Here is a 23,059-nt window from a genome sequence, read left to right as displayed (position 1 = left end):
ATCAGAAATCTCCAGAACATTTTGTACATTATCATGCCTCATGGAATCGTGGCTTGGCAGACATTAAAATATCCATTTTTCAAATAGGGGAAGTAGGTTCTTTGAAGTTAACAGCATTCAGAAGCATCTTGGAAATGGCTCCAAAGCAATTATTTTAAGTACAAATGGCTGTTTTGATCTTGGGAGTTACCTGTTCAGACTCTACCAGCAGCTGTGCACAGATGAATCACTACAGCTGGCCTTCTACATGGTGGTGGCTCTGTGCTCTGACTTGAATGTCTCCTGCTGTGGAAATGTTCCTGTCCTTTTGTTAAGCAGCTGATGTACTTGACATTCTCAAGTTTCCCTCAGAGGTGGTCTTCTTCTAACACCAGGTAGTTTGAATTATCCTAGGGAAATGGGCTCTGGCTTTCTCTTCCAAAATGGAACACTATAGAATATGCAGGGAAAAATCCAAATGATGTCTGCAAGAGACAAACATAACTCCACCACTCAGCCAAGAAAGGACCATTTGGCTTCTGACCACCTGGAGTTGAGAGCAGTTGCCATCCCTGTTGCTTCAAGCACTTCCACTGCTAAGCATGGAGTCCAGCTAGTCTCCCTGTCAACAAGGCTTCTTCTCCAGAACTCTTTCTCTGTCCAGCAGCCAGAGGTGTTTTCTTAACAATTACTTTCTCATTCCCCTTCCTTGCTTGACCTTGAAAAGGCTTCATCTGCCTTTCAGGACACAAGTCGTACTCTTCTTCATCCTGATTTACAAAATCCTATGGAATGTGACCTGCCACACCTCCCACCCATCCTGGACACTGCTTGCCCACAAGGCCCCAGCACACAGGCCTCTTTTTCTCTTTGAACTTGCGAAGCATATTCTCACCTTAGAGCTTTAACTTGCTCTTCCCTTGGCTTAACAATGCTCTTCCTCCTAATTTTATTTACTTAATCAACTCTAATATAGCAGAAGATTTATGGCTACAATTTACAACTATTAACTCGTTTTCCCTGATCAGTAGTTGCTCTTCTTGCTTTTCACATCTCATCTTCTCAGTTAACCCAACAGAGGCCTTTTGCGATTATCCACACAAAATCAGCTGCCCAGTCACAGCATGCTGTTTCTAGTTCTTGTCTTGCACTTGCCACTACATGCTGTTTTCTTTCTTTGTTTATTATCGTCTCTTTCCCACTGGACTGTAAACTCCATGAAAACAGGCCAATTGTGTCCTTAGTGTCTAAGAGAGCCTTGGCAGCAATCATTCTTCTTTGAAGAATTAATGAATATATAGAACATTATGCATATTTTCCCTCAATTTTCAGTGCACATGATACTCTCAACATAGGCACAATTATTTATTCACAAACTTGTAGAAATAACTCTCCTGGTCACAGATGGGGGCCGACCTTACAAATTCAATTGCATAATGTAAACGAACCCACGAACGGAAAATATGTTCCAAAGATGCAATCATAAGGATGATGTTTTTGCTTTTGGGTCTTCACACTACCATTTTAGTCCTTAGGGTCTCCTGCTGGACACCCAGTTCCTTTAACATTTAAAAAACAGAAATACATTCCATTCCTTATACTATTCATCTTTTGGAACCTAAAAGATATTTTTGTTTTATATATATTGATGACTTAGGAAAATGTAATTTTCAGGTCTTAAACTATTATTGAACATATAAACAGAACTGCAAGTAAACCTGCTTTACTCAAGGGTTTTTAAAACTAAGCAAGACCTACAGTAAGAATTGCATTTTATATCAAACTGGTATTCATACATATATGTCACTGAAGTGAATAATTCACTGAACAATCCATACCTTTACTACACATAATATTCTGCTATAGTTCTGTTCTGTTCTATTCTATTACATACTTCAAAAGGCTGACTCTAACTTACTAAGTTAATTTCAAAACTTGCCAATGGGTTTATAACCTACAGCTTGAAAACATTGATTTGAATCCTACCCCTTTTCCTTGCAAAGAGAAGAGCACAGCCCAGAAGTTGTGAATTGCTCAGGGTTTGATAGCTAGTGCAGAATCAGGATAGAGCCCAGAGTCTGATTTACAGTTCCTATCTGAACACCTGCTTCACCTCTCTAGTGTGACTACTCTTTGATCACCAGGGAAGGAATTCCAATAGTTAAAGCATAGTCTTTTGGAGCCTATGAAATTTAAGTGGTGCTCAGCAATTAGCAGTTCACAGACAAGGTCTGGTTGTTGACACCACATATATGATGGCCTTTCCTCTTCAACATGATCAGTTCATTTGCTGACCCAGAGGCCCTTCCAGATTTAATGACACTCCCAAAAGGCAGACCCTTAACCTGGCAGAGTGTGTATAAGCACACAGAGCATTGTGCCCCAGAGGGCTAATGACATTGCAAAATAGTATATTTTCTCACATTTTTCTCAAAGACAATGACCAGATCTAAAATCTTACAGAGAAAAAGCATTTATGAGCATAATCGCAGAAGAGAATTCCAAGGTCAAAGTTAAATGGCTAGATACACATTAGTTCTATATACTCATTAGTTCTTAATACAAAGTAGGCCTGGAACTCAAAAGGGAATATTTTAGACATTCAAAGAAGGAATCTGAACCAATAACAAATGATATTTATTCTAGGTTTAAAGGAAGAAAAAGAAATACCAGGCTTTATGTGTATACTCTTGGTGGGTGGTTTGAGAAAGAGCACTCAGGCCCCCAGGAGGATAGATGTTGCCCCTGATTTATTCAGTAAGTATGTCCTGAGCTACCTAAGAGTTACACCTACATCTGTGGCAAATTTGTGCACAGTATATGAATAGTAAATAAAAAGTATAAGCAGCTGGGAGTCGAAACACTCCCAAAGGAAAAGTCAGCCAGGACAGACAGGCAGCATGGAAATTCCACACCAACCAATAAAATGAATTTGGCTCATACCACAATGGTGGTCAGTTTACTTAGGTAATTTAGAAGTGCCTTTGTACCTTTATCCTCGGCTACTGTGCTCCCCCAGGGACCAGACAGTGAGCCATCATGCTCAGGTTCAGGGCCTCCCTGCCCTGACTCAAGAAGCATGGACTGCACTTCAGATGTTCAGCCCATGAGCTATGTCACTCACTGTCTGAGGCTTCCTCCCACACAGCAGATCCTGGGGCGCTGCACCTGAGCTGCGGTGGGTGGGATCTGCATGCCAAGACCGGGTGTGGCAGTTTGGGTAGGACTTGCCCCTGGGCTCTGATACTTGGAGTCAAGGGAACCAGGCAAGAGAAAACACCTATGTAAAAACCAAAATCAAGAGGGAGGCAGTTCTTCCAAGTGAGAAGTTGGATTTGAAGAAGCCAGATACAAAGGGAATCAGATGCGAGCTGTAAAACCAGGAGGAATTCTTTGAGCCAGGAGAATACGTCCAAGGTCAGTCTTCTGAAGGATAGAATAAGAAGAACAGATAGGATGGGATAGAACAGAATAGGAGAATATTATGTTAGGGCACAGATTGTCCTGTGAAACATTCATTTCAGTTATGTATGTGTATGAGTACTGGGTTGTGATATAAAATCCACCTCCTATTGGGGGCATCTTGGTTAAGGAAAAAGGGCTTTGGTGACCCACTGAATGGGTTCCAGCTAATAGCATGTCTCCAGAAAGTGACCATGTTTCCCCAGCAGAACACTACCTGTGGCCTCAGAGTCAGGGGCCTTTGTTTGGTGTCAGCTGCATCACCTCCTGGACCTCAAGGGCACTTTTCTAGGGTGGCCTGACCTGAAGAAAATGTGCTCAGCCCCCTGGCCTGTGCTCCACACCCTTCTGACCCACCTCCCATGTGGGTGCTTTTTCTCAGATGGGAGCTATGATATTAGCCAAGAGTAGTGACTTGACAATAAAACGCACGACGAGACGATGCCTGGATGACACGGAGCACAGCTACTGACAGGGCAGCAAACCAGTAACCATCCCTTCTCTCTCCATTATTCTTTATCAATAAATTACTATACTTCTCCTGAACCCATGAATTTTGTAATACATGTTTAAATCAAGTTGTGTAGACAGGACCCCTACAAAAAAATTTGTCCAGGACCCTGCAAACCTTGAAGCCAGACTGGTAAGAAGGACGGTCACCTGATCTTAGCCTTAATCTTATCTTTAATCCTCCTCTCTGTTGGCCTCCTTCAAATTGTGTCCACAGTGCCAGCACAGTGCCCAACATACATCCAGTCCCCAATAAATAAACATGTTCTGGAAGGAAGAGAGAGTTGGTGGTACCAGTGATGCCCCTAATGTTTTATTTTTGATCTTCTCAAAAGCTGAGTGTAGTAAGGGAATTATCCTAAGCAATGAAATAAAAGTACTTCTGGAAGGAGGTGAATGTGAAGGTCAGCTTTTAGGCTGATTTCAAATTAAAGTTCAGTTTTAGTTAAAAGTAACGTTCTCGGCCTAAAGCTGCTCAGAGATGACACAGTGAGATAGAGGGTGTGGGGGTGGGACAGTGGGCAATGGGACAGGAGCCTTTGACCTCTGCTGGAGGGCCAATTCTTTTACAGATTAGGAAATATGCAGGAACCACAGGGATAGCAATGTTGGCTAAGGGACACACTCAAATGGGAAACCCAGAAAAGAACATACTAGTTCACAATTCGTAAAAGTTGCAGGAAAGACAGCACATTTTAAAAGCAGTATGCATTTCATTACTAAGTAAATTTACTGATTTGTTTCAGTTTTATGTCACTGGAAAGATCTATGTTGGCAGGATTTCCATGTTGAGATCACTCCGTGTTGCTGCTTTTGATTTGTTCCTTCCTTAGCGGTGACCTCTACCAGAACTCCTGACACTGAGCCATGATGTTCTCAAACACGCTGCAGTGCCAAGCTGAGGCACTCAACCAAATGATTACAGTTGAAACTTCTCTGGTCTCTTCTGTTTTTGAAATTTGGGTTGAATATGACAACCTAACCAGCACTAGTTTAAATTGCTGAAATGATTGTTTTCTAGCTAAAAATGCACATATATAAACACATGTGATAACAAAACACACAACTAGAGAAACTGTTACATCCCTCCCTGCAGTTTCTGATAACCTGCCTCCCTTCGTCCAAAACCCTGATAAATACTTAGCTTCTCAGAATTAAAGGATTAAACATCTTTTATTAAACACAATTTCTTCCCAACTCTGAAAATGGTGATGTAGATTATTGTATTTTCCAGATTGGGAAATGGCAATAGAAAATGTTCCCAGTACCAGCCCCCAAATCCAAAACCACCACTGACCCCTGCTTACTGAGGCCACAAATACCCACTATGCCTGACCCCCTGGGCAGACGTCATTTAGGGTGTCTTTGCTCGCAAGGATGATTGTAATCTACAGTCGTGCTTTCCTTTGCAGTGACTGAGAAGGTGAGCCAGGAGATATACATACATTTTTGTTGGATGAATTAATACATAAATTGAGGCTGCAATGGGCAACTCTCTGCCCCTAGAGAATGGACCCTATGAAACCTACCATTGCATTGCATATGAGATACACTAAAAAAAAAAACAGAGGTGTGAGCACATGAGAAAGATGGACCTGCCCCTAACCTTTAGCAGGATCTACTTTCAGAGATTCCTAGGGGAAAAAGCTTATCCCTTTGACCATGTCTTTCCTCCTCATGTGATGCCATTGGGATACGGGCTGCCCAGTTCCTTCTTTTGCATTTCCATAAGAGGCAACAGGATGCTCTCTGAAGTCAGGGCTACCAAATTATTTTTCTCCCAAAAAGTTCCCCCACTGGTGTAGAAGAGCTGTGATGATAACTAGATAAGAGGGAACAACAGAAACACAAATATGCCAAATGAGTGAAAAAAAGAGAATCGCTTTGTGGCCCAAACCATTTTAACAGTGTCTGGAAATAATGGTTTTGTAAAAGCTAAAGAATTGTGGAGTCTTGGAGTTGGAAGAGATTTTTCACTCATCTAGCCCAACAGTCAGTCAGCTCAGGGATCCTCTCTCAAATATCTCTAGCAGGATGTGCTAAAACCTTTGCAAGGATAAGGGATTTTCCAGCTGAAAGGTATCTACAGTATAACTATAAAGAGCCTTTTAAAAATTAGTAGCTTCCAATCTAAGTGTCCATTGGTAGGTAACTAGATAAAGAAGATGTGGTATATTATATACAATGGAATATTACTTGGCCATAAAAAAGAATAAATATTACCATTTGTGAGAACATGAATGGACCTAGAGGGTATTGTGCTGAGTAAAATAAGTCAGACAGAGAAAGATAAATACTATGATTTTACTTGTATGTGGAATCTAAAAAACAAAATAAAGAAACAAAACAGAAACTAATAAATACAGAGAAACTGATGGTTTCCAGATGGGAGGGGAGTTGGAAAGCTAGGTGAAAAAGGTAAAGAGATTAAGAAGTAAAAATTGGCAGTTACAAAATAGTCACAGGGATGTAATGTACAGCATAGGGGATATAATCAATAATATTGTTAAACTATGTGCGGTATCCAGTGGGTACTAGACTTATCAGGGGATCACTTTGTAAGTTATATAAATGCCTAACTACTATGCTGTCTACCTGAAACTAATATAATATTGAATGTCAATTATAATTGGAAAAATTTTAAATTAAATTTAAAAACTTGAAAATAATAGTAGCTTCCCTTTGTTGAGGACATACTAGGTGTGATGCATCTTAAGTTCACTCTCAATCTTCATAACAACCTTACTAGATAGGAACTACTAAAATCTCCATTTCATAGATAAGGAAACTGAGGGTTAGACATGCCAAGTAACTTGTCTTTGATCATACACCAATAATCGGCACAGCCAGGATTCAAACACAGGTGTGCCTGGCATCAGAGCTAAACAAGTAACATAACTGTCCTTCCCCTGTGGCCTTGTACCTCATTAACAAAGTCTTAACTTTCTCTTGAGGTCAAGAGGGGCCTTTAAAGGCTTAGAGAATAAGAATATAGCTCCTTCCTGAAGGTGCTTCAGAATGCCAAGAAACCTCCCCAAATAGGATATTCAAAACTCCTGCCATTCTACATGTATGACATACCATGGAACTGTTAACTTCCTTTTTTAAAGAAATACTCATGACCTAACTCATTAATAATTGGCGGTAGAGTTTTACCATCGACCTTTCTCCCCTTTTGAAAGTTAAGGACATTTTCTCATCTCCAAACTTTTGGTATTTCTCATATATTTTTGTAAGATATTACCAGCAATGTTATTGATAATAATGTTAAAATCCTATCTTGAATTTTTCTGTTTTATGAATAGTGTTATTAGAATCACACACACACACGAAGTCTCTGAAGGTGGATTTCTCTCTCCCTCAGGCATTTAAGACATTTCTAGTAGATTTTAACGTACTTCCCAACACATCAATAAAAAGGGGCAGGTAAACTGAACTTGTGAATGAAAGATTTTTTTTAGTTAAAATTTTTTAAATGTTATTTTACTTAAAATTCTACTCAAGGAAATACATTGTAGACCAACTTCATGTTTCTTATCTTGGTTTTATTAGGACTTAAATTTAAGTCACTGGCATTTACATTTAAGTGGGGACCATGATAATGAAACACACGATTTTGGTACTGGAGCCATCCCTCCCTTTACAACAATCGGCTTCTCTTTTGTCTACAGCGTAGTATAGAATGATTGATACTTGGAGATTATTAATAATCCTCAGGAGTGAAGACTTCCTCACAATTAGTAGTTGAGGTAGGACCTCAGTGAACATCTGGTATAGTCACCTGGGCATTCGAAACTAGCTCAGATGAAAAGAGCCTCCTCTGATGAATAGATGGAGCACAGAAGATTTTTAGGGCAGTGAAATTACTCTGTATGACACTATAATGGTGGATACATGTCATTATACATTTGTCAAAACCCAGAGAAGATACTGCCCTAGTACATGATGTTAATAATAGGGGAAACTGTGGCATATATGGGAATTCTGTACTATTTCCTTAATTATTTTTCTGTAAACTGAAAAAATGTTAAAAGAAAAAAAATTTTCTTTTGATTAAGAAAAAATGCCTCCTCTTAGCCAATGTCCAAATCTGGGGTGGGGGTGCAGGGGGTGCTCGGAAGGGAAAAAAAGAAGCATTACATGACGAAGGACACAATTAGGAAGAACAGAACTTATGAAATGGAAGAAATTCCAATATAACTTAAGAAAAAGAAGAAATTCCCCAAGTGCTTTACACTATGGAATTTTGAAAACACATGTTAATAAATGACTATAGAATATGGCTGTGATCTAGCCAAGAAAAATGTAAAATAACGCCGAATCCAACAAGGCAGTAGAAAGGTTAATTAAATTTCACGTCACAAAATAAATTGGCAGCAACATGAGTACATTGCAGAATTCCATCTGTCTGAGGCAAGGATTAACACCTAGAGAAGAGCAAAATGGGAAAGACAAACAGTGAGCACAGGATGGGCTCATTGTAAATCTAGATCCCACCTAAAAGTGAGGTTTTGGGGTTCTCTACTGACCTAACCTTGACTATGACAAAGGTTGAGCATATTCATCTGTGGCTTGAGGCCACCACTAGCACTTGACCATGTAAAGTGCTTTTGTATAAATTAGAAAAAGTCACCAGCTCTAGGAGAACAAGTTGATGAATAAAAAGATGCCCTTCTGGCTGTACCAGCCAGGAAAAGGCAGCCCCTATGAGCAGAACAATTTGTACAAGCACCTTTCCTTTGCTGGGACTGTGGGTTGGCAAAGTGCAGACTGGTTTTCAGTTCCCATGATGCCCCCTTGAAGATCCCCTGGTACAGGGTACAACCTGCACAACTGTACCTGACTTTTTTGCTCGGATGGATTTATCCTACAAGGGTGCAATCCCCAGTTCCTACATCCTGTGCTCAGATCCCTGGGTATAAGCAACTGCACTGATGCCTAGAATTGCTGGTCTGGGAAACCCCAGTCTAACTGAGGAGGCAAAACAACCCTTTTTTATTGAATATAGAAATGTATCAATACATAGGGCTTTAATAAATAAATATAGAGATAAAGTAATTCTAATTTATAAGGTTAATTATTTGTGTTAAATTTACATTTATAAATAGAACAAGATTTGTGGGTTAAAGTCTTGAAATTAAGATTTTAATATTTATAATTTTAATCAAATGTTTATTTTAGTCAAAAACTCATAAATAATCCTTTCTGTACATAAAATCACTGTTCTAACATTAAAAAGAACTCCATAAAACAACAGGCAAAATAAGATTTAAAAAAAAAAAAACATTAAGGGTTACAGAATTGTAAAACTGAAGAAATAAACTGAGCATAGAAATAATACCATTACTGAACCAATAAATAGAAACAGCAAGAAACAAAATAGTTAAGGTCAGAAATCAATTATTGACATAAAAGAATGGCTTCAAATAATCGAAGTAAGCCAAAAGGAAAATGAAAAATCAGTTACAACAAAGAGAGTGTAATAGATGAAAAGTTAGTGCCCTTAAAGAGAAAAAGTCAGCAAATGAAAAACTAAAATCATTCAAAGATATATCGAGTAAAGAATGCAGGGAGAAGGAAACCCTGGGAACAAAGGGGCACATTTTCCAGAGAACTAATACAAAATGATGACTATTGAGACTTATCCTGGTTATTATTAACCTTCCAAGCAAAAATCAAGAATTCTTCAGTCATTCAAATAGAGAAGCTTCTAGGGAATGTCTGACTGGCCTCAGACTTGTCTACAACAATATTCATAGTCAAAACACATTTGAGCAATGTTATAAAGGAAAGAAAGCATGATCCAACAATGTTATACCCAATCAAGATGTCATTTAAGTACAAAAAAGTCTCAAACATGAAAGAACTCAAGAAATACATCACCCTTGGGAACTTTTTGAAAAGCTATGTATTGGTGTAACCGAGGAATAAATGGAGAAACTGAGGACTAATATTTAATGCCAGAAGAGTGTGAGGCAATATTTATATATTCTAAGAGAAAGTTATCCAGGAATATGATATCTAGCCAACTTTTCCTTTCAAGCATTTAAGTATGAAATCTAGCCAACAAAGTGATAAATTAAAATAAAGAAACAAAGAATAGAATAACTTCAGTAAAATAATTAATGATGAGTAAGGAATCATTTACAAAGAGAACCAAGGCTGAACAACCCATGGTTACAAAATCAAATATAAATATTATAAAACGTGAAATCATAATAGAACCTAAGAGAGGAGGCAGGAACAAGAGTGGAAGTGCTCAAAAGTCCTATTTTTCACAAGAGTGAATCTACTCTATGTAAAAGTGAAATTTGCTTTAAGACAACGAATGACTCCTATCACTTACTGTTTTCCTTATCTTTTTCATTAATCCTGGAGGAATCTCTTAAGGAAAGGATCTTTCACGGAGAACTAAATCAAAACATTGATCTGAAAGTCTTTCTTTTTTTCATGTCTCTGCTTAATTTATGAAAATTTAATTAATGTGCAGCACAGTCTCAAGTTTAAAAGATTATGTTGTAAGTCCGTCTATATTTTTATTTATATATATGTTCCTAGAAAATGGAAATTTATTTTCATATACTAATGATACTTAATTCTTTGAGATGAGATTTGAAGATATTTTTTTCTTTCTTTGCATTTTTCTGCATTGCTACACTTTTCATAACAATTATGAATCACTTTTACAAGAAGTACAAAGTAGTTATTCTTAAAGGAAAATAAATTGGCCTCAGGAAGGGAAAAAATGGTGGATGGTGGGAGGGAGAGGGCTATATACACCGAAAGTCAGTTTAAAAGGAGTTCCTATAGGAACTAACCTCAGACAAGCAGAGAAGACACTTGCCTACATTGCGTGATTTGAAGGACACAAAAAGATACCAGCCTATATAAAATTATCATCCTTTTGAATTATCAACTACAGTTATATCCACATGAATTTGTTTATCAAATCCTTTCGACTTGCTGGTGGCTGAAAGAGGAAGATCCAAAGAGATGACAGATGTACACTGGCAGTCTGGACTGAGCTAAGAAAAGCAGTACTCAAGGTCAGCAGGTGCCCGGGGCCTAGAACCCTGGGAGAATGAGGATGGAAGAAAGCAGAGATGGTGTACAGAAGCTAAACTGGCCAAGGAAAAGGTATTTGCAATCTAGCAATCCCCAAAGATTGAATATATAATACCAAAAAAAGAGTCAGTTTGAGAACCTAAGTCAATTAAGAACTAAGGGACAGAATAAAAGAATAAAGTTGAGATGGGGACACTAAGAGTAATTTATTTTGGGCAAGTTATTTGTCAAACCCTTCTCTGGGAGGCCCCAAGCTCACATTAAGGCTCAACTTGACAATTTCAGCCCCTGAGATGTGTAGTGATAAGGCTGATATGTTAGGCATGGTCTGAGGTGGGCTAGCTTGGACGGAGCCTGGGAGCAGCAACAGATGTCTGAGCCTCCCCTGAGAGTACGGCACAGCATAGCCTTGATCGGAGGGGGTGTGTGGAAAGATAGACGATGTGTAAGCAAACTCCAAACATCAATTTCACATGCCTTCCCCATGTCTTCATGCTTTCCCCATCTCCAGCCTGTCTTGCCCCTGTTGAAACTGTGGGACCCACCCATTATAAGAAACCAAAGCAAAAATACCTAAGAGCCACTAAAAAAGGTAAGTCCAGTTTACAAGTTGCTGGTCTCCTTTTGATCAAGAGAAGGGCAGATATCCATGCTGGTCACTCTGCACACAGCCATGTCCAGGACCCTCACCTGTTTCTGAATATTAGACTGGTTGACCTTAGCCAAAGGCGAAAGACAGGGTTGGCCCCTGTTGGCACAGCAGGGAGAGAAATTACATGGAGTATCTATCTATTAAGCTAGCTGACTCACGCTGAATCCCAGGATTTAGCTCCAATTAACAGAGTCGTTAAGAAGAAGGTGCTCCTCAAGCAGCCTTGAAACACTCCCGCTGTGTCAATATGGTTCACAGAAATTGTCATACAGTGGGCCAGAAATGGAGACGGGATTAATTTTGAGCAATAGAAATTAATTTAGAAGCCAGCATTAGTCATTTTAGTGTACAGCCAGAGACTGACAAAGGCCATATCTGCATGCTGCCTCACTGATGAAAAATTTGGAACAAAGACTAGAAAAAACAGGCATACAGAGGGTCAGATTAAGAGTAAAAAGCCATAAATGAAATATAATAAACCATGTGTGCCATCTAAAAAGAGGCAAGATGCCTCCCTTAAAGGAAGTCCAGTACCAAAGAGATGTTCTGATCTCAGCAGATGAAGACAGCCTCTCATTGTCTCTAACGTCTTTATGGTTCCTCTAATAGAAGACCACTATAGAAATGTTATCCCTATGTAACAGCCATGAGGATGTAAAAAATACTATGTAAATATGATAGTGAATACAAGAGGTTGAGTAGCATAGTAGAAATGAGTGATGTTAGAAAATATCGTATTACAGCTCCTTCACTAGTTGACAGTCTAGCTTTGGCCAATCATTTAAACTTTCCAAGTCCCAGTTTCCTTGTGCGTAAAATAATGCACTGTTTATCATCACCATCCACTCAGCCCCAAACCACGAACCTGAGAGTCGCCCTACTGTCTTCAACACCTGGATTCTTCAGTGGGTCAGCAAGTCTAGTAGATTCTGCCTCAGCCTATTTCATATCTTTTCCTCACACCACAAACACCTTGCCACAGGTCATTCTATCTCTCACCAAATCCAACACAGCAGCTTCCCGCCTACTTGAATTTCACCCTCTTCTAATCTATCAGTCACATGACTTTTGAAATGACTTTCATAAAACATAAAATTTAATATGATTCCCCTCTGCTGAAGCCCTTTTATGGCTGCACATGGCTTCCCGATTAGAGTTAAAGCCCTTTGACTTGGTCCAGGGACAATCAGCTTGTGAATTATGCCCACCTGTGTGGCCTCAGACCCTGCTGTTCCCAACTGATCAATCAACCGGTTTGCTCAGGACTGTCCTGGTTTTTTTTTTTTTTTTTTTTTTTTTTTTTATCTTGTGTTCTAGGAAACCTCTCAGTCCCTGTCAAACCAAGACAATCAGTTTCCCTACCAGGGCCCTTCTCTATAGCACTAAGGGCTATTTGTAATCCCCAAAGATCCCCATCAGGCCTTTACTCTTGGTATTATGTAAGCCTGTGATGGTCCTCTCTCTTTCTCCTCCTCTGGGATAGTGGTTCTCGAAGGGTGGTCCCCTAACCAGCAGATACAGCATCCCTTGTGAACTCGTCAGAAGTGCAAATGCTAGGGTCCTACCCCAGACCTACTGGATCAGAAATTCTCTGAGTTGGGCCCAACACTCTGTGTCTTAACAACGTCTTCCAGGGGATTCTGATGCTCCCTGAAGTGTAAGAATAATTACTTCAGAAAACCTTCCCTGAGCAATGGCCTCTCCTCAAAGCAGCATGGCCTGTTCCCTGCTACACATTACCATGAGACTCACCACATTAATTTGCAATTATTTACCTCTTCAATCTAACTACAAATTCTTTGAAGGCAGTGTCACCACTTCCTGTTGCTTCTCAGGTAACATCCGACTATGTTTTACAAGTCCTCGGCAGTTTTATTAACCCTTTTATTAAGGGAACAGACTTACTAAAGTATATTTAGTTTCCTAAGTCAAATCACGTTGCAGAGAAGTGTAATCCTAGGAGAAAGAACATCAGAGAATGACAAAAGAGCAGGTATTCACATGCTGCCCTGAAATGTCTGTATGAGTGAATTTTACCCTAATTTTCATTAAAAGCCACCAATCGCGGCTACTCTCATTTAATTGTAATGATAAACATTCCTGCTCAAGGTATTATCACTACTTTTCAAAATATCTTATCCTTTGAGTTTTAAGGCTGCACACTGAATTTTTAGGTATTAAAAAAAATCTGGGGACTAAAAATTGATGTTAAATATTTCCCAGGCTCTGAGTTTGCACCGTCTTTGTACTAGGAAGAACCCACACTTTTGGTCTCAATTTAAAACACTGCCACATGTCTGCTATTAATAATGACAGCAATTTACTTCTGTTGAAATTGAAAGCCTTCAATTCTCTTTGAAAAACCTAAATGCATTTCACATGGTTTACAGACACGTTTCAAAGCGTTTTTCTCCTTTATAGTTTTTTCTTTTTGTTTTTTAAAATAGACTTAATTTTCAAACTTTATGATTGCCATTTTGTGTCTGAAGCTATAGATCTAAACACACACATGTGTATATGCATGTGCGTGTGTATTTACACAGATACTGATATTTATATGTTGTGGTCAAACCAATAGTTCTGTCTTTTGAAGCAACTTGTTATTGTTCATGTGAATATAATTTAACTTTTTTTCCTAGCACTGTTAGTCGACATTTTAAGAGTCAATGAAACTACAAAAAGAAAAGAGAAAAAAAGGAAAAAACTTTTCAATGAAGAAACATAATTGTTTTCAGCAAACCACATGTGACATTTCAGATGTATGTTTTATACAGTATTGTCTTGAAAGAGTATATAGTTGGGAAGATTTCTTAAAGTAAATCATTAGGAGGAAACCTAAAGCAACCAATTAACATTCATCAAATACAGAAGAAGAGATGTAATTTGGACCACATCAAATGTTTGTTTTAATAGTCTAGTTTCATACACTGAACATTTAAAAGGCAGATTCTGATTCAAAAGGATTATGCCCTCCCCCAAACAAGTGTATGTGTTCTAAAGTTGCTGGTATGGGTCAGGAGACATCTGGAAGCAATTGAGGCAAGATTTCCCCAAAATGCAATAGGAAGCAAATCCTATGCCAGGGCCCTGGACTCGAAAAAATAAAGGGTCAAAATTTGGATTAAGTAGAAAGTTTTTAAGGCAATAATTTGGAAAACTTATTTTTAAATTATTTTAACCCCATTAATAACAAAGTTTGGGATTTTGTTTGGAATTTGTTCAGTTTGACCGTCTTCATCGATCATATTTATTGAAGTAGCTTAGTCATCCCATTTTGCTGAATAGACACAAAATAAACCCATATGCAATCATGTAATTACCTATAATAGAAATGAGCAGAAACTGTTCTATATTTATGATGGATCAATTGAACAATTTCACTTATTCATTTATTTATTTGTTCATTACTGAAACTGGTTCATTATAAATGTTCAATAGATTGGATATTTTAAATCGTTCAGTAACTATTGTAAATTCCTAACAGATATATGACTTTTCATTTAACTTTGTGACTAGGAGTTGAACAGGCCAAATAGTTCAGGGTTATTCAGTTTGGCTATTTTCAGATACACAAGGTGAAAAGGACATATAAATATGTGGTAATTATTAAGAAACTAGGTGGTAGTGACAGTATATTGCTGAATCAAAAGTAAGCAGGTAAATACACTGAAAATCCAAACACTGCTATATTATTAGAACTATAGGACTTTGTTATTAAAATCAAGTAAAATATTAATCATAAATAGCTAAAGTAAAATAACTAGATTTCACCGAACATGTAGACTATATAAATCTTTGTGATAAAGTTGATGTGGCATAAACATTTCCCAAAATTCCACTTTAGAGCATATTATTTATAGGAGCCATTTAAAAAAGCTCTGATATTATTTACTAAACCATTATTTAAAATGTATCAAAATTAGAAGCTGAAAATAAGTCTTTTAAGATAAGTAGAAATCAAACAGGCTAGAGTTCCTCTTACTATATTCAATTGCTCAATAGTTCTGTATTATAATTTTTAATCTGCCACATGCTATTTTTGCTCCTCACTCATTTAAGAAATGTTTAAAAATATTTAACACTTAATATACTTACGAATAGTTCAACATGTAAAATTATACACACTTTCTCAAGCCAATACTCTAAACTTTGTTCTTAATTTTTTGAGACTCAAAATTAGTAAAGTTCAGTAATCTCCTTGAAGTTTTTAATTTAGCCTTATACTGTGCATGAAAGCAGCTTCTAACCAATGGAGAGATCATCTTCCATTTGCCTCATCTGTAGAAAGGGATCCAATTTCTTCTAATTTTATAAAACATCTACAGCTGAGGTCTCCTAACATCTGTCATCATATACCTCTATCAGTTTTTTAAAAAAGCATCACTCTACTATATCCTTAACAAAATATACATAAATACTATTTTTTTAAAAAGGACAAAATAAGGATAAACTAAATACTATCTTAAACCTTATTAATGGTACAACAACCTTTTTGCTTTATGATTGACTATGCATTTTAAAAAATCTTTGAAACCTTGCTTTAGTACTTTGTGATAAAGAGATTTAAATGTTTATTAAACATTTAAATGGCTATGATGGCCAAAGAAAGCAATACTCAAAATGACTAGCTCCAAATGAAAGAAACTTTATATTGGTTGGGTGTTCTAAATCATGACACTCATTTTTCAATCCTACCAACCATTTTTATCAAGGTTTGCATTGAAATGGACTAAATATATCCATTTCTTTATATCAATCAAGACTTTGTACTGTTCTGTTTCTTTGCAAACAGAAAGTTTTGCATTTTACTGTTTGGGCATTAAGTCAGACAGTTTAAAAATTTTCTTTCCAAATGTTTTATGAGTAGAGTTATGAAGGCTTTTATGTCATTTTAGCAACAACATCATATAGTGATTGAAATAATCACAAACATCTATCTTTAGGAGTATTTTTTGGTAGCAAAGGGCTCTCCTGAAAACCAGTTTCATCCTTGTTTATTGTTTTTTTTAAGTCACCTTTGTTTTGGGAGTAATATAATAAATAACTGCTGTTACTTACTTTTGAGCCTTGCTTATCCAAGAGATTGCTTCCCTCCTCCCTGCCAAAAAAAAAAAAAAAAAAACCCTGGTAAGTAGCTTAAGTGGCTTTCCACTGACACAAACTTGTTATCACAGAAAAGGATAAAATTACTGAAATATGTTGTCTTTTACTAATAAGAAAAAATACTACTTAATTTTATAATAGACAATTCTCCTAAGAACTTTACCATAAGATAACAGTAAATCTCAGGGTGGTACAAAAGATTTTTATGTTAACTCACAATCTCATTGTAAAGTTTTATAAATATTTCCCACTGGAAGTTCTTAGTTTATGAAAACAGCAATTTGGTGGCATCCTAGGATGCAAACTGCTAGGCCGCAGTGGGCTGCAGGGAAAGCATGAGAGTGGCAGCCTGCTGCCTGTGAGGGTCTTGCTGGGGCTGTGCCTCTGATACTGACTTGAGGCCTCCTGATGCGCAGAACCACCCAGGGTGATGGATTAGCCTCTGTATGAAAAGTTAGAACAACTTAATTTTTTTTTCTTATTTTTAACACAAGAATAAAAATAAGTAAAAGTGCTGCTATTTTCTTCCTGTTCCCTTCAGGAGGCAGGAAGTATACTAGGACCACTTTGGAAGCCACTGTCTTAGCGGCTTTCCCAGTACCCTGTTCATGCGGGTCTATTCTCCTGTCTCCAGTCTAAGGTCTGGGAATAAGCAAAAGTAAAACCACGTTGTATGATGTCAAATCGACACATGCCAGTTATACCTGGGAAAGTTGATGTTGGCCTTTCCCAGTGCACAGACAACTTGGGGGTGGGGGAAGCGTTGGTGATCTTTCAGAAACTTTCCTGGTTTGGCTTAACGAGGAGTAAAAGTTCCATGAGCAGCCGGGGTGGGGAGGGTACATGAGGTGCTTCTTCAATCCCCCTCAGTACACATGGTCGGGACTCAGAGAGTCCATGTCTGAGACACATGACAAGGAAAACAATGCTCTGAGCTGCCTTCCCAACAACCCAGGTGCTCGCCTGCAGTGCTGGTGGTTTTGAGTCAGTTCTCTCAGCTGACCATTCTCAAAATCCAGTGATATCTTCTTCCATGTGCACATGCCTGCACATTGCTTTCTATTCCCAATGTGTTTTCCCTCATTTGGATCCCTAGGACCTTCTCCAAAAAGGCCCATCAGTTTCTGCCTTTTGAGCTATAGGGAATACTGAGGTCATTTGCAGATAGGTAAGCCAAAATGAAATCTATGAAGTATCCAGAGCCCAGCCACCATCCAGTCCTCAAACAGTCCTTCCTGAGCCACAAGCTCCTAGGTGCTGGAATCCACTCTGACCTGGTAGTAGGATCAGGCACCTCCTAGAGGGCTGAGTACAGACAGCCTGAGTAAGAACAGCCCATCCTTCCCCAAAGAGTAACTTCAAGGAGTCCCAAGGAAGCAAAAACACTCATCTTCCCACCCTGGGTTATAGCTGAGACTTGTGGTGACAAGACGGGTCCCCTAGGAATCCATTCTCATAAGTGGGGTCAGCAGGGGCAGCTAGTCAGCACTTCATGGGGGACAGTTCTGGTGGCCATTCCCAGGGTCCAGTGTCAATAGCGTCCACAAGGCAATCTGTACTGTCTTTACCAGAGCAGCTCTACGTTTTCTGTTTAAACTAGCTAAAGTTGGTCTCTGTTGCTTTACAGTCCACAACCTTACCTCATATAATTAGTGATTTCAAATAGGAGATTTCAAGGCAAATGTGAAGAATTGTGATTAGCTCTCAGAGCTGGGTGCTGGCACGGGCTGGCATCATTAGGAACGCGTCTGGTCAGCTTATCTCAAAAGCTGCTCAAGTATTACCACCAAACACTCATTTACCGACATTCACTAGGCACCAGGAGCTGTGCACAGAGCTTTATGTGTCATCTCATCTAATCTTCACGACAACTCTATGAGATCCTCACTGCTGTTGTTACAGTTTCACAAATGAGAAATTAAGGTTTTTGAGAGATTGAACACTTGCCCAAAGTTACATAGCTAAAGATTTGAAACCAGGCCCATTGCCTTACAAAGTCCATGTTCTTACCAGCTGCAGTCCTCTAAACTCGTGCATTTACTATCATGCATATCAGCAACATGTTGCTGGCCCTGACCGGACCTCACAGTTTGATCCAGTATGAACTGATTTTAAAATGAGGAACAGTTTTCAACCTAAACATTTGGACCTCTGCTAGCAAAATGCAGGTTTGAAAAACAGCTGTCGAAACGGCTAATTGAGATCGCTATAGATGTGGTTGTGACCGTCAGTGTAGCTGAAAAAAAAAATTGCCTAAATCATTGTTGACTCTATAGCCTTATGTAACAGAAGAGAAACCTGTTTTTCACCATTCAGCGGTCTGTTGTATGCTCTCCTGGGAGCCAGCGGGAGCGCACTGAGTCAGAAGCCAAATACCCCAGCAATGAATAAGGTGGCCTCGTGGCCTTATCCTACCCAACACTCACCAGGAGACACTATCAAAAATATTTTTAAGCCTCTGATCAACTGCCTTCCTGTCTTGTCCCAGCTAGTCCTAACCACATGTCGCTACATAATTAAGCATCTCTTTTGTCAACTGTCTTGTGGCTGGGCATAGCCATTACCAGGCATAGGGACAATAGAAAATCAGTGCACTGAATGAATGCTCATTCAATGCAGATACAAGTCCCAATCACTCCTCTCTATGCACTGGTCTTGAGCAGATGGTTTAGGTTAGTTTTACAATGCTATGTTGTCTAATCTAGTGACACCATCTACAATTCATAAAAGGAGTTGGTTTTGTACTATATGGTTTTAATATTTTCCCTGTTTGTATGAATGTGTCATAATGCTCAAAGGAGATTGTGAACTGATTGACAGTGTTAACTATCTTGTTTTGTTTTTCTCGTTTGTTCATATTACCATGTGTATTCTGCAAGTGTATGAAGCAGATAGCACCCACACACACTGAGCTTGATTCTATAGTAGCCTCCTGAAGATGGCTTCATTGCGTAGTAAGATACAATGTTATTTAATACTATTTTTTTCTTTGTGTTTGTAATTTCAGGCTAGTTTTTAGACATTCTGTATATTTTATAGACTATAAGTAAAACTGCTCCCAAAAAGCAAATGAATTTAAGCGGAACTATTCCATTTTTCTTTTGTTAACAACTTGTCTCCACTTGAAATAAAATTTATTTAATTAGTTGAAGATGCACATCTTCGCATTACTAGAAGAAGTTGTTTTACTTTGAAAGAATAAAAAGGGGAAATTTTAAAAAAATGTAAAAAGCCCACCTCTGAGTAGAAGTAAGGAACTTTTCTTTGCATTTCTTACCTCTTAAAGAGTTACAAGACTTACTACAGTACAGGAAAATTTTTTTAGTTTTACTGTTCATTTTGTCTTTTTATTTCTATTTATTTTAACTTTAAAGACTTTTGTATCCTAAAAGAATAGAAATTGTGAAAAATTACTTTGGAACTATAGTAAGAAAATACCTCTGCTTACTTGTAATAACAACAAACTACTTTTATAGTAAAAGAAACAATCATGAGGCATCTCTTAGAGTCTATCTTGTTGATTTATTTAAACCAGGTACACTAATTCCCATAATGAGCTGTAAATAAGTTTGTTATAACTGATATCTACATGCCAAAATCCCAAATGTGAAAATAGACTACTTATCTTTTTATTAGGTAATACTAAAATATTGGAGTAATTTTCTTGGGTCTTGGTTCAGCCATATCCTAGTCCCAGGCCACCATCACCGAAGTCAGGGTCTTTGACCTATCTGGAGATCTGTCTAACCTGCAAAGTCCATCATGGCACAAAGTGCTACTTTCAAGTGTTTTCACCAATTTCCCATTTCATAGAGTGTCCTTAGACAACAGGAAAGACCATCAGCATATTCAATTATGGGATCATGGTTCAGCTCTTAAACTGCATCAACTTCCCATCTATTGCAGGAATCCACATTGGTGAGGCCACTGGCCAGCAGAGAAAAGGGACCAGGAATCTCGAATCCCTAACTTGCTGATGATGGAAAATCACTACCAAGATGAAAGATATGGCTATTGGGGCAAAGTATGGAATGAAAAGTAGGTAGAGCTTTGGCTTACTGCCCTGAACATCAAGTCTTCTCCCCAGCAATACCTTATAGAAGATACAGTGACTTACCATGGGAGAGGAAAGAAAAGGAAGGGCGGGGAGGACAGGAGAGGAGAGTGGAGGAAAGGAGAGGAAAGAGGAAGGGAGGGTAGTGAAGGGGAGGGGAGGAGAGGACCACGTGTCTGAAGTAAACAATCCTAAAAATCAAAATAAATATGCACAGTGATTGTCAGTAGCTAAATCCCACCCTTCTTTGCTTTCACTTGTGAAGGAGAAGTGTTTTGCAACCCGAATAAGATAATATAGATCCTCAATTTATATTACATAAGGTAGAAAACATAATAGAAGTAGATAACATTTACAAGTTAGAACAGAACCAAAAGATAGCACTCCAGTGACATTACCGGTCTCCACCACCAGCTAAAAATAATAAAATAATCAGAGTGATAATGTAAATGGAAGAGAAATCTGGCTTCCCTGAAGTTCAAAATAAACACAGAGAAGCCAAGTCTCCACCACTCCCTCATTCACACTCTTACCTGGGGAGTGAACAGCCTCTTAAAACAGGCATAAAGGCTCCAGGCCACGCAAGCCTTAGCAAGGGTGGGAGAGGGGGCGGGGAAGGGTGTGTGTGTGTGGGGGGGGGGGGTAGGGATTATTCCAGCTAGCACCTTTTTACCAGTGCCTTTTGTATTCCAACTGACCTCTGAAATTCCATCTCTCAGGTTTTATTCTAGCTCAAGGTTTCATCTGCAGTTTAAATGCTAACAATTTGGACTTATTTTAATTGATCTCATGAATGAGTTCATGAGATCAATTCTTTTTTTGTTAAGTAAGAAGGGCTGAGAACATGGGGCACTCTGGTATCTTTGGGGAAGGTGGAGCAAAGGAAGGAAGCCCCATCAGATGACTGCTGGGCGTGGCAGATCCAGGGCAGAGCCAGGGAGAAGAAGACTGGAAATACATCTTTTTGAGAGTCCTCCCTCTAATCCTGGTGCTCTTCTGTGCTTTTCTTGTGAAAATAGTGGTATACTTACTTCGACTGTGTCTGAAACCCAGAAGCTGCTTATTGAATGGATAAATGACTTACAGCAGACACTAAGGCTTTCCCTTAGCCTGTTGGCTCTGTTCCAAGTGATAGCCATAAATGAAGGCCCACAATGTGGGAGGATATGCAAGGCAAACCTTGCTGCGGCCCCTCTCGGGCTCACCCCTCCAGGTTTCTGGTGCCTTAACATCCTGGAGGCTACTGAGGAAGACACAGTGCTGAGCGTTTACATAGTTCACATCCCTATTCCACACAGCAACCCCAAACTGTAACTATTTCACTATTGTGACTTCACAGATGAAAAGCATGAGGCTTGGGTCACCTGAGGGCTCACAGACAATAAGAGGTAGAGTTAGAATTTTAATTCTGTACTCCCTCTTTTGCTGTTGCAAAAGTGAAAATATGCTCTCATTTGTATCATTATGTTTTTTTTGAGTCTTATTATATCTTATTATATACCAATGGTTTTCAAATCAGGAGTGTATCTGTCAGGAATAATTCCCATGCACATTTGACTATACTTGTATCCGCAGAGATTTTCATTTTCAAAAATACTCTCAAAGCTACGTTTATTTGCAAACATATAGGTGTATGTATGCGTGTGGTGCACATACGTGTCGCTGTTTGAGTAATAAAACAGGGAGGCAGGAGCAAAAAGAGCAAAGGTTATGCCTCTGAGGACCGTGTGTGTCTCATCTTTGACATCATCTCCTTTTCAATAAACGTTCACAGGCACAGAGAATCACCAGCCACTAGGATAGGCTGATGGGCAGTGTGCACAGATGTTCTCCTAGGGTAATCTTTGGTTCCTCTCTGTCTTATTCTGCAGCAGCCACTTGTTTCTATGGACCAAGTTTCCCGCATGTGCTGCTGGTCCTCCTGCCCTGCAGACAGGTGTGTGTTTGTTCCTTCTCCCAGGGAAGCACCTTCAAATGCCCCTCACCCTCCAAAGCCCAGCTCCGTGCCCAGTAGGCCCAGTACAATACTATAGTCAGGAGCCCAGGATCTGGAAACTGAAATGTCTGGATCCGAATCCTGGTTTAGCCTCTTTTTAACCTTGAAACCTTGGGCGATACACACCTGTGGTACTGAGTTGTGGGTAAGATGAGGATGGTAATAGCTCATTGCTCACCAGTTACAAGAACTGGATTAATTGGTTCAGGTGCAACTAGAGCTCAGTATTCAGAGGACA

At 38.9% G+C, this 23,059-nt stretch overlaps 1 long non-coding RNA gene across 1 annotated transcript in view; it reads right to left on the bottom strand.

The window, feature by feature from the left end:
* Positions 1-23,059, bottom strand: part of LOC107497721 — a 72,847-nt gene that overhangs the window by 39,503 nt on the left and 10,285 nt on the right. The window contains exon 2 of the long non-coding RNA XR_001593877.2: positions 16,727-16,766. This is a non-coding gene — a long non-coding RNA (uncharacterized LOC107497721). The remainder of the gene's footprint in view (positions 1-16,726; positions 16,767-23,059) is intronic.

Source organism: Rousettus aegyptiacus, unplaced genomic scaffold (genome assembly GCF_014176215.1).
Source record: "Rousettus aegyptiacus isolate mRouAeg1 unplaced genomic scaffold, mRouAeg1.p scaffold_m13_p_12, whole genome shotgun sequence".
In the NCBI taxonomy this organism is placed as follows: domain Eukaryota; kingdom Metazoa; phylum Chordata; class Mammalia; order Chiroptera; family Pteropodidae; genus Rousettus; species Rousettus aegyptiacus.
Note: the sequence above shows the minus strand (reverse complement) of the source record. Positions and strands in the feature narration are given on the sequence as shown.